The sequence below is a fragment of the Abrus precatorius genome, unplaced genomic scaffold, assembly GCF_003935025.1.
Source record: "Abrus precatorius isolate BTA unplaced genomic scaffold, Abrus_2018 Scaffold8, whole genome shotgun sequence".
NCBI classification, from domain to species: domain Eukaryota; kingdom Viridiplantae; phylum Streptophyta; class Magnoliopsida; order Fabales; family Fabaceae; genus Abrus; species Abrus precatorius.
The window spans coordinates 6,180,859-6,193,630 of record NW_020874428.1 but is presented as its reverse complement, the minus strand read 5'-3'; the positions used below and the strand labels follow the sequence as shown (position 1 = coordinate 6,193,630).

The window sequence follows — 12,772 nt, the reverse complement described above, 5'->3', positions numbered from 1 at the left end:
TAGAATATTTTAGAGATTTCTCGCATGAGAAATTCATTCTATTTCAAACGTCCCTCTTTCAAGTTTTCTTTAAACTCTCTCTTCCTTTTACTTAGATAAAAGCCTCAGAAACTCTGTTTTATCTTCAAAGTCAAACTTAGACATTGAAGCTAATCGACTCTAAGTAAGTTTCTTCGGGTTAAACTTGAGTTTCTCTGATCATTTTCTTGTTTTTATTTTTTATGGATATCACTTGATATTCAGGAGAACCTTTATAGTTGTCTCTCGATCCTTTTCAATATCTGTCTATGAGCTCATCTTCGAGGTAAAGAAAACTCTATTTTATCGTTATAGTACAATATTTATTTATGTTCATAGAGTACTGTTATGTGAATATGGTATGAGAATATATGGTTGAGATATTTGTTGGGTGGAGTATGAATAAAAATATGTTTGTTTAATTGTTTGGACTGTTTAGTTGCTTGGATTAAGTGGTTAAAATATATGTGGATATTATATGATGAGTACTTAATGTGAACGATGATTGAATTTGTTGAATGATTATTATGTGATTGTGTGGAGTATGTATGAATAAGATGAAATGATTAAGTTTGAAATTGTATCAATGAATATATGAGTGAAATGGAATTAGTCTAGAAGTGCTTTACTAAGCACAATCTTATGAATGAGAAAGAGAATAACCCTGAGAATGACCTAAGAGTCAGATATAGATGAAATTTAGTGTGAATAGTTACAAAGATACACTTGAGGTATAGAGTTTGGAGACAATGATAATCTGGAAGAAATGTAGGGTGGTGAGCAGCATTTGCGTATGTGTACGCACTCTTTTTGAGAGTGAATGCGTCATATGACCTCACACTCGTTTTTTGACTAGACTCCTAACTATGCCTTTGCTAAGGGGCCCGATTATTGTACATGTATCTGGGTGCATAGGCTAACCGGCGACTATTTACCTAGTTGAGTAAGACCTTGAAAAGTGTTGAAGGCATCGGTATTTGTGATCACACTGCATTAGAAGAGTGCGTGTTGGAATAAGAGAAAGGAAAATGGATAATAAATTATTGATTGTTATGTGATGTGAATATATTTGTGAATATGAATTCATGAAATTGAATGTGTTGTATTTATGTTAAAATTATGATGTTATGCTAAATGTTTGTAAAGGATATAATAGACACTCATCCTTACTAAAATTTTCAAGAAACCAGGATAACAGAGCTTGAGGGAAGAATTAGACTGTTAGATAGATTAGTATAATAGGCTCAATTATGTATTTAATGAGCCTGAGAGTTGGAACGCTGGAGATAAGTAGGACATATCTTCAGTAGTTGGTTTTGGGGAGACTACTTTGGTACTTATACTTGTTTATGTAGTGTAAATATTATGGTTATGAATATGTTGTTTAAGTCCCATCCATTCTGACAAACAATTTGTAAAAATTTGATGTTAATGCATGTACTTTATATTTAAGTTTCTCATAGAGACTATTAAGTTGTATTTGTGATATTTATTCACTCTTTCCAATATTTATTATTGTTGTTATATTAGTATTGCAAGTTTTAAAATTTTCATTTACACACAGAATTTAAAGAAAAATTTTCAGTAATTTACTATAATAAATTCATTAAAAAAAAGAAACAAAAAAAGAAGTATTATATTAAATAATTAAGAAGAATTCATACATCGTACATATTTTGAGATAAGAATGTTACACGAAGTATGTTATTAGTACACTAGTTAATTAGAAATGTTTATATAAACTTCTTCTTTCAAAAATACAAAATAAAGTTTTTTAATAATATTACATGTTATTTTGCAAATAGTTAATTATGTATAAAATAATTAATTTAGATGAGGCATCTGATTAATTTTATTTCTTGTAAATAGATATTTGAGTTGTAACAGTTAGATAATTTAAATATATTTTAAATTATTTTTAAAAATGTTTATCCTAATCATGAATGAATTAACTTAGATATATGTTTTGTTAATTAATTTTTTTTTAAAAAAACTTATGTTACAACGGGTTAGTAATTCTAATATTTATAAAATATAAATATTTTTTATAAATATTTTTTTTATGTAAAAATGATTAATTTATGTGAGGCAATTTTTAATCTTGCATCTTATTTAATTTATCTCATGTCATGTGACAAATTGATAGTTTTGAATTATTTTAAAATTAAATATTAAGTACTTTATTTTTTAAAAGATTAACCCAAACAATATTTTTTTTTTTAAATATGACGCCTAAGTTGTAATATTGTGGTAATCCTAGATTATGTATAATGCTTTTTATCCTTCTCTTTAATTAAAACAAATCAAAAAAATTTTGGTTAAAAATTAACATTTTATTAAGGATAAATTTAGATTACAAGGGGTACTTTAATCTGTTACAACTTTAAAGGAAATTAATCATACATATTAAGAGATCATTAATCCAATTCACATATATAATCGATCTTTCCAAAGGTCCTACTTTAAGCCATTTCTAAGAACGATACTTAATATAATCAAATATTCTACCAGCATCTAACACACTATTATTGAAGAGAATTTATTCTGCTGAAGATAAATTGTTCATACTATCGCAAATCATATCATTACAACTCTTTTCCATTTTTGTTTCGATATTGGATTCCACATATGCTTAGTAATGTCTCGTGCAAATTTTCAGATAAGCATAAATTGACATCAAACCATTCAAACATCATGTATCACAGTTTCATGGAAACACCGCAATGCAAAAAGGGATGCAATATGTTCTCATATTTAGTTTTACACAATCCATAAGCTTCTGAGGGAATAGTTAATACATGTTTGGTCAAGTTCTTCCGTACCAGGATTGCATTAAGCAATAGATGCCAAATGATCTCGGCATACCGACCTTCTAAATCTTGTGTAAGGCTTACACTAGACCCAGTTTCAAATCACTACCAACAGTAAAGAAATAATGAATGTAGTGATAAGCAGATTGCACATTATATTTCTTGTCACCATCACACTTCCAAAGCAACATGTTATCTACATTTACTCTCAGCCTCTTACCCTCCATAGTTTTCCACAACTGCTATTGTAAATCCTCCTTTCATGAAAACAATTGTCTTCTCTAAGGAATTTTTCACACCTATTGACCCAAGTCGTTCGTTATCTACCACTCACGCCTCCTTATTAGTTGTTGCTGAAAACAGCCTTGGTCTAAATTTGCCAATGCAATATTTTTCGTCCATTTATCATTTCAAAAATTGAAAGAACAATCATCGACAAGTACTTGTGTGACACTGGAATCTATCTACCCATCTACAGACCCACACCATGTCCCTCCACCAATCTGAAGCACTATGAGCTACCTCCAAAGAAATTAACATATCAGCACATGATCCATATCACGCCCATAACACATCAAAGCACAACGAGTTTGGAGACTTTAAACCTCTTCAAACCTATTTACCTAACAAGCTCCAATTGAACTATTCCACATTTCTTATCGTTAGACGACCCTCATTCTTTGACATGCATAATTTTTTCCATTTAACCCAAGTTATTTTTAATGATTCCTTTACGTCATTTTGAAGAAACCGACATTGAATCTTCACCACCTCCTTAATTACACCTAATGACAATTTCCAAAAGAATAAATAATATAGAGGAAGATTCGCATTAAGACATGTAACTCTACCCCAATAAAAATGTATAGAAATGAACTAAATTAAAACGAATAAATTTATAGTTATTTTACAGATAATTACATGAATTAATTTTTCATTCCACTAAAAGATATATAGAAGTGAACTGAAATTAAATTGTCAACCAAACTTATTTTTTATAATTTTTATCTTATTTATTTGTATATTAATTTATTTTTATTTTTTCCAACATTTTTATTTTTTAAAAGATAAAATTTTTAACGTAATTTTAACTTTTTACAATTATTTAAGGTAACCACCACGGAGTAGATATATAAAGAGTGATATGAGATTATTTTTTATTTTTTATTTTTTTCTGTTCTTAAATTAACTACTTAATCTTATCACATTCAAAATAAAAGATTATTATTATTTTAATAAAATTGGGTACAACTTTATTTTGAAATAAATATTTTCTAAATAATTCTTGCCTTCAATGCACGATACCATTTTGATAATAACGGGTCTTTTTAATAGTTTTTTAAATTAAATATGAATCTCTAAATATAAAAGTAGTACTTAATAACCATAAGAAATGATTCTTTCAATCTTATAATTGGTCAAAGGCCGCCATGGAAATTTTCAACGAGATAAGATAAGGAAAGGGTGAACAAATCCATGATCATTCTTATCGTCCCACATGTCTAAGAGTTTGTGTGTAATATAATATTAGGTAACTTATATTTTTGGTTTAAATTACACTATTCTCTGTTAAAATAATCCTATCCGAGTTTGAAAAAATTATTTATGTGTGACAAAAAAGAAATTTCGAGTAGACCAGCAAAAATTTCTAAAGTTTCACAGTCTCTAACTTAAAAAATAATAATAATTTTTAAAAATATATTAATTAAAAATAATTGTGATATATTTCGCTTTTGTATTTAAAAAAAATTAATAATTCACAACCAAAATAGTAACTTATAACTGAAGCCGTTTTCAACTCACATTTTAAACGTCTTTCTTAATTGATTTATACTATTCACACATCTTTCTTATTTTATTTTTATAACAAACATTGTTAAGACAATAATTAACATGAGATATGTATTAAGGAATTAATCAATTATTATTCAAACAAGTCAGCAAGAAAGTAAAAATGACTTAAGCAACATATATACCATACCTTATCAAATATATTCACGTTATAATTTAATCGTGGTAGGTTTCATGTTTTTTCATTGTATAGCTCATTAACAAGTGTAGTTTGTTGTATACGAGGAATACTATTTCTTTTGTCGTAAGTTATTATTTTTAACATAATATATATCTTACAAAAATTATTAATTATATAAATTATTATGAAAGAGTAGTTTTTAAACTAAAATATTCTTATAAAAAAGTTAAAGGGTATTCAATATAAATCATTCTAAATTATTAAATTAAATCAAAATGATCGAAAACCAATAAAATTGTTAACTAAAAGAAAAACAATTTTATTATTGTTTTATCCTATTTTCAAAATTAAATTAAACTGCATCATGTATAATATTATAATATTTTTCCTACTCTATCCCGCAAGTAATCACCCCCTTATATTTAATGAACTTGATCATATCATTATATTACTAATAAGAATGCTTAAAGCCAATGAATAGTTGTTTATAAATGCTGAGTTTAAACAAGCATATCATCCCAGGACGTGAGTTTAAACAAATAGTTGTTTTAGAATATACCGTAAAAACTACACCAAAGAGATTAAAATAAATTAAAACAGATTTTGCGTATAGGGCATTTTTGTGGTCAAGTGCGTATAGGGTTTCAATGTTTGATATTTTGACTCCATGCATCTCCGTCTTGATTTGGCTAAGATGAAGACACGATTAGCATGTGAATTTTATCTTGTGTCCCATTTTAATATATATATATATATATATATATATATATATATATATATATATATTAATTTATAAAAGATCATTATAATTTTTTTGAAAATATAAGAAATAAATACTGTTTTCAAATTATTAATATTATTAGTTTTTTTCATACTTTTATTTATTATAAAGTTTATGTTAATAAAATATTCATTTATCGTCCAAATGAATATATTTATTTATTTATTTATTTAATATGAGTTATCATTTTGACCACTATTATTTTAGATAGTTTTGGAATATATTATAAATTTATGATATATTACTGTTTTTTATTGTTTTTAATAAATTAATGAATTATTTTTATATATTAAAAATGAAAAAAAAAAATACTATTATAAAAGTAAGCGTCAAAAAAGAGTTGTTGTACATATTTAATACTCTCTCTAATCATTTTTATTAGATAATTTTAACTAAATTACACAGATGAATAAAAGATAATTAAAGTTAACTAAATTTTTTATTTTTTAAAAATATTGTAACATAAAAAGTTTACTCTTATTTAATATTGTTGAACCTAATTACACTATTAGCTTTTTCTTTCTTTCTTAATTTTAATTTAGATTTCACAAAGTCTTTATTAAAATATATATATATATATATATATATATATAATAAATACTTCATAAAAATTAGAAAGTACCTTATAAAAAATATCATTAAAATCTTAAAAAAAAGTGCTTATAAAAAAATTAGATAAAGTAGTTAGTAAAATCATTCAACTGTATGGTAGATAACAATAAATACATTCGTTTGCCCTATGCTGGAAATGCCATTTGATATTGATTTAATATCCAATGAATATTCTATACGATCTCTTTCCATCACTATTAGGAAAACATGATTATCATGTGAATTATCTGATTGAAATAACGTTGAAATCAACACTGCATATGATCCCTTGTTGAAGACGAGATTGTCTATGTATGTAGAAATTAATTTAGCACGCTAAAACACGGCAATAATTAATTAGGATACCGAAATCATCTACATAACTATTCTGTATAGCTGATCTATAAATACAATTCATCCACACCAAATTGAACCATGAAAACTGAAGTTTTCGGAATAACACAGTAATCTTGTTGAGGATTTTACAAGTCTTACAAATTTTGCCCCAAACTAAGCTCCCTCCATTAACACTTCAATTAAACTCAATGGAAACAAAGAGAGTACCCGTAACTCGAATTCCTAGCTATGAAGGACACCTAGTTACCGTGCTCAGTATTGATGGAGGTGGCATTCGAGGAATCATTCCAGCAATTATTCTTGGTTTCGTCTAATCGGAACTTCAGGTATATGCATAAAGGAATTAATGCTAATATAACTCGCAAATAAGGGTTAAGCTCTCCCTTCCCCTCTCCTCTCCTTCTAAACTCAACTTTCAAATATAACCTTAAAATAAGATCACAGAAAGTTATGATTTGACCGATTATATTACCTTCCTTTAGCGAATTAATTATATAGTACGATGCTTCTTTTAGTGTAACTTACACACAGTAAATGTTTAGATATTCGTTATATGAACAAGAAGAAATTTTAAAAGCTAGTATGCGTGTAATGCTAAAATTATGTGAATGAAAGGAGAAAAAACATAGAATTAATTAACACGTTGATAGTGTCATAGTACTGTGGTAAATAAATTGTAGTATAGCTAGGTTTTAAACATTTTAATTATGTAGTGAATTCATGGTGTGCAGAAACTGGACGGTGATGATGCAAGATTGGCTGACTACTTTGATGTGATTGCGGGAACAAGTACTGGGGGATTGGTGACTGCAATGCTTACTGCTCCAAATGAAAACAATCGACCCTTATATGCAGCCAAAGATATTAAGGGCTTCTACCTTGAGCATAGCCCAAAAATCTTCCCACAAAACAAGTAAATATACCTCACTTCACCATATCAATCAGAGTACCCTCTCAATATGTTCTAATTTACAGTGTAATGGTAATAGGTGCAGAAATTTATTCTCATATATCGCGACCCTATTTGGACCCAAGTATAACGGCACCTATTTACATAATCTTATCAAAGGAAAACTAGGAGACACTAAATTGCACCAAACACTCACCAGTGTTGTCATCCCAACGTTTGACATAAAGCGCCTTCAACCCACCATCTTTTCCAGCTTCCAGGTTATACATACATAGTTAAAATTTTAAAAACTCACATAAATTGTATATTTTAATATTAATTGTTTATAATAATATCTGATTTTCATTCTTTTATGAATAAAATTCTTCATTTTGATAGGTAAGCATATATGAGTGGGGAAAAGTCAAAATATTATCATATTCATTGTATATACATATATGTCCCTCCCTCACTTGTGTATTTTAAAATGAGATATCATACAGCTGAAGATGAGGCCAGAATTGAATGCGTTGCTGTCGGATATATGCATTGCAACTTCGGCGGCCCCAACGTATCTTCCTGCTCATTCCTTTGAAACCAAAACAGACCATGGTGCTGTGACGGGCAAATTCGACCTTATAGACGGTGGCGTCGCTGCAAACAACCCAGTACGCACTAATGACACTTTATCAGAATACGAAATAATAAATTTAAACAACATAATCATATAAATGTAGTCAAAATTAAATATTAATTAAGGTTATATACATGATCAAATTATAAAGTTAAGTAACCTTTTATTTTAATATTAGCTATTTGTAATAAAAATTCAATAATTAATTTTTTTTTATTTTTATGTAAAAAAATTATTTGATACGTCTCTCTGTATATATATAACGTGAGATGCTAACCGGCATTAGTTAATAAATTTTGTAAAATTTATTATTAATTTACATGTATGGTAATTTTAAAGATAGTTTGTTAGTATCAACTCTTAAAATAAATTTTAAATATTTAAAAATAGTAAAATTTTTAATAAAGTATATAATATCTGTTACCCTAATTTTTATATGTTCGAAGTGATAAATACTTTTATACTTAATAAAATTTGTACACTTTCAGATGTTTATCTTCGAATTCTAAAGTTAACTATTTTAGTTTTTAAGATACCTTTAACATGACCTAATATTACATAAGACTAATATTACATAAGATGCACCAAATATGGGCTTGATTGATCAACATAAGGACGTGTGATAACTTTGGCTTTTCCAGGCCCTGGTTGCCATGGCGGAAGTGACGAACCAAATTAGCCTCCATGGTTCATACGCAAACTTAAATGTAGAAGCAACGCAATATGAACGGTTTTTGGTGTTATCGTTGGGAACAGGCTCTCAGAAACTGGAAATGAAATACAGTGCCGATGAAGCAGCTAAATGGGGCATCTTGAGTTGGGTATTCACAACGAACGGAAGCACCCCTTTAATTGATGCATTTAGTGAAGCCAGTGCTGACATGGTTGACTTTCACATATCCTCTGTTGTTCGAGCACTCAAATCTGAACATAATTATCTCCGAATTCAGGTTCTCATTCTATGATTTTTATGTAATTAATTCTGAATATATAAATATTCTTATATTTACGTAAAATGAATTTCTAATTTCTTATGTCAAATTTATTCAAATTTTGCAGGACGATACATTAACTGGGGACTTACCTTCGGTAGACTTAGCCACGGAGAAGAATCTGAATGATCTCGTGAAAATTGGGGAATCATTGTTAAAGAAACCGGTTTCTAAGATTAATTTCAAGAATGGCGTCTATGAAGCCGCTAAACCGTATGAAACAAATGAGGAAGCCCTGAAGAGGTATTAAAATCTCAAATATATGGTTAAGAAACTATATATTAATTAATATTGCGACGTGTATTATTTAAAAAATTGAGAATGGCACGGGTGATAAAACTATTTATGAATAGAAATTATATCCCTATCAATTATCATTTATAAATAAAAAGTCGTATACAAATAAAAATATCAATGATTACTGGTTACGCTTGTACTTGTAGAAATAGATTTTGTTTATTAGAAATTAATTAAATTATTACTGTATATATGTTTATATTAGTGTTTGTCTTCATTTTTTTTAGTTTAACTTATTTTAGATGAGTTTCATGGTTAATATTATGTCTCAGGTTTGTGGAAAGACTATCTAAACAGAAACGAATTCGAAAAACTCAAGCATCTGCCAATGGAAATCCTTAGAAATTGAAAGGATAACAATCAGTAATTGTGTTAAATGGTATGATTAAGATGTGTCATATGAGAGTTAAAGCTGGATAAGGCAAAGTGCTGGGGTCGATCCATTATATGGTAATCCTTAATTTGTCCATTGTACTCAATCACAATAAACTATATATGTGTCCCTACAAATTTGCATCATGTTTTGCAAATGCTTTGTATTTATTTTTTTATTATTATTACAAATGACTTAGTGGTTATTCATTTTTGCTTGAGAGGTATTTTTATTTAAGCGAGAACATCATATAAAATTTGTTGCTCTTTTACTGATATTTTTGTTTAAGCAAAAAAAAATTTGTTTATGTAACAATCTATCATAGAGCTATCCATTTTTGTCATCCATTTTCACTTCAACAACAATAGTCTTGCTTAAACAAATTACAAATGAAAAATTTTAATTTATTTTTGCTTGAACTAAAAAAATTTTTTTTAATAAAATTCTTATTTTTCATTAAATTAAAAAAGTAATAATTTAATTTTTATTTTTAGAAAAAGAAGAAAATTTTGAAATTGTTTTTTTGTCTCTTTTAAATTCAAATTTAGATGAAAGGAAAATTAAAAAAGATACTCATGATGTTTTAGAACTTAAAAAAAATTAAAAATATTTTAGACTTGATAGATCAAACTCTTGCTTCTACATATCTCCCGAGTGCAATAGAATAATCAAAGTCACGTAATTCTTCTCAAAATTAGGTTTGGATAGGTTTCAAATACTTTTTTAAATCAAATTATTATTTTTAATTTTTTTTTTTAAATTAAACAAATCATTACACAAGTTCAAGTTAGCACGCTGCTACTCAATAAACCTTTACAATTTAAACAACATTGAAGGTAGATCAACTATTCTAATAACATCACTTGGCCATTTTATGGATTCAAATTTTTTTTTAAATATTAAAATTTTCTTATTTTGGAAATAAATCCATCCTTTCATAGGATTCAAGTTAGCACACAACTACTCAATAAACCCTTACGATTCAAATAACATTGAAGGTAGATCCACCACTTTATCAACATTACTTGGCCGTCACGTGGATTCAAAATTATTTAAAAAAAAAAGAAATATCCATATTTTTTTCTGATAAAGGGAATAATACTTTTTTAGGGTTTTGCTAAAAAAAAAAGAAGAGACTCTTAGGGTTTAAAAAGATTGCATTTTTAGGGTTTGCAGAAAAGAAAGATTGTTGGGGTTAGAAAAATTAGTTTTGTTTTGAATTTATGAAAAAAGAAAGATTTTTAGGATTAGAAAAGATTAGTTTCTTTTAGAATTTGCAAAAAACAAAAAGATTTTGATGGTTTATTATTGCACTTAGAAGAAGAATCAAAAGGATTAAGAGTGCAAACAAAAGGAAATCAACACAATAAAACAAAATCAATGATACGATCAAAAGGGAAAATTTATAAAGAAAATCTCATTTGAAATATTTTTGTTAGAGTTTACTTGTACACTTAGAAAAAAGAATTAAAACAATTGAGAGTGCGAACAAAATAATATCAACACAATAAAATAAGATTCATAACATAATAAAGAGTGTAGAGAAATTTAAAAAAAAAATCTTATTTAATGTATTTTTTTGTTATGATTTATTATTGAACTTAGAAAAGAAATAAAAACAATTTAAAGTGCGAATAAAATAATATCACACAATGAAATGAGATCAACAACATAATAAAGAGTGTAGAGAGATAAAAAAAATATTACTTGATGAACTTTTGTTTAGATTTTTAGTTTATTCTTTAACCTTCGCACCCTTTTCTCACTTTTTGTTGGCTTTTCCAATACTTGGACCGTGTTACCTTCTATTTGGTGTTCTTTGAGAATATGTGTAACATTTTATCTATAATTTAAAATATTTTCTTTCGTTATATATAAATTTCTCTTATAAAAAATTTAAATAATAATATTTATTGTAAATAGTTTATTCCTTTAATTCAAATTTAAAATAAAAAATATCTTCTTTCTATAATTGTGTTTCTTTATTATAAAAACATAAAAAGATAATATTTTATAAATTATGTCTTTTCTTAAATTATGAAAATTGAAAATAAAGCAAAAATAATAGATAATAAAACAAAATACCAATTATTTTCTTAGGAAGTGAAATAAATATTTTTAAAATTAAAATAATTTTACATAATTAATTAGAAAATAACTGTTTTGTTTAATGGACATCATAAAATACTAATATCTTTTTTATGCATAAATAACTTTTGAACTCAAATCTGATTTTGAAGATTATTCTTTTAAAAACAACAGCCCACACGTTATATGCAGTGCTCATATATCATATTGACTAAAACTATAGCTTCGTAGTCCAAGTGCCCATATATCATATTGACTAAAACTATAGCTTCCTAGTCCAAATCTAACACTGTGTAGATCTACAACAAAAAAAGGATATCAAAACACTTCCAAATCAAGAAAAATATTTGAGGACATATACAATTGTTGTAACCTTGTGACAAAAAACTAAATAACATAAGACCTTTTAGGCTAAATTTTTAGTCTAGAAGGGATACAAATCATGTATCTCTGTCACTTGTAATGATTTATCATTCAATGAATGACTGATTAAACAAATCAATTCATTAATCTAATTTTAAAGTTTATTTTATTTTTTTCTTATAAAAGCTAAAACATTATAAAAGAATTAATTTTTGTTTTCCTTCTTTTTCCCTCCCCTAAATTCTTTCTATATTTAAAGCAATATATTTCAGTAAATATCATAATTATGGATAGGGAACTGTACTAATGATCTACTTAATTTTATTGTATTAATTTTTAAGATCAATGATTAGACTAGTTGTTTACGGTAGTAATCTTCTTGAATTTCATTAATTAGTCAACCTAAGAAAGATTATATTTTGCTAATTTCAAACAAGTTAACCTTCAAACTTACCACTTTTCAAGAGATGCCATGAGATCTATCATCTTTTGAGTACTATAAAATTAATGTGGTTGCTAATTACAGGTTGGACCATATGAGTTGTGGTGATGTTATACGAGATTGTAGAGACAAATGATTAACTTGATTTACTTTTTTATTTATTTA

General features: G+C 26.8%; 1 pseudogene; it reads left to right on the top strand.

Annotated features, from left to right (window-relative positions):
- The first annotated feature begins 6,717 nt into the window (after window positions 1–6,717).
- Window positions 6,718–9,683, top strand: LOC113874141 (annotated as a pseudogene).
- Window positions 9,684–12,772: the final 3,089 nt, after the last annotated feature.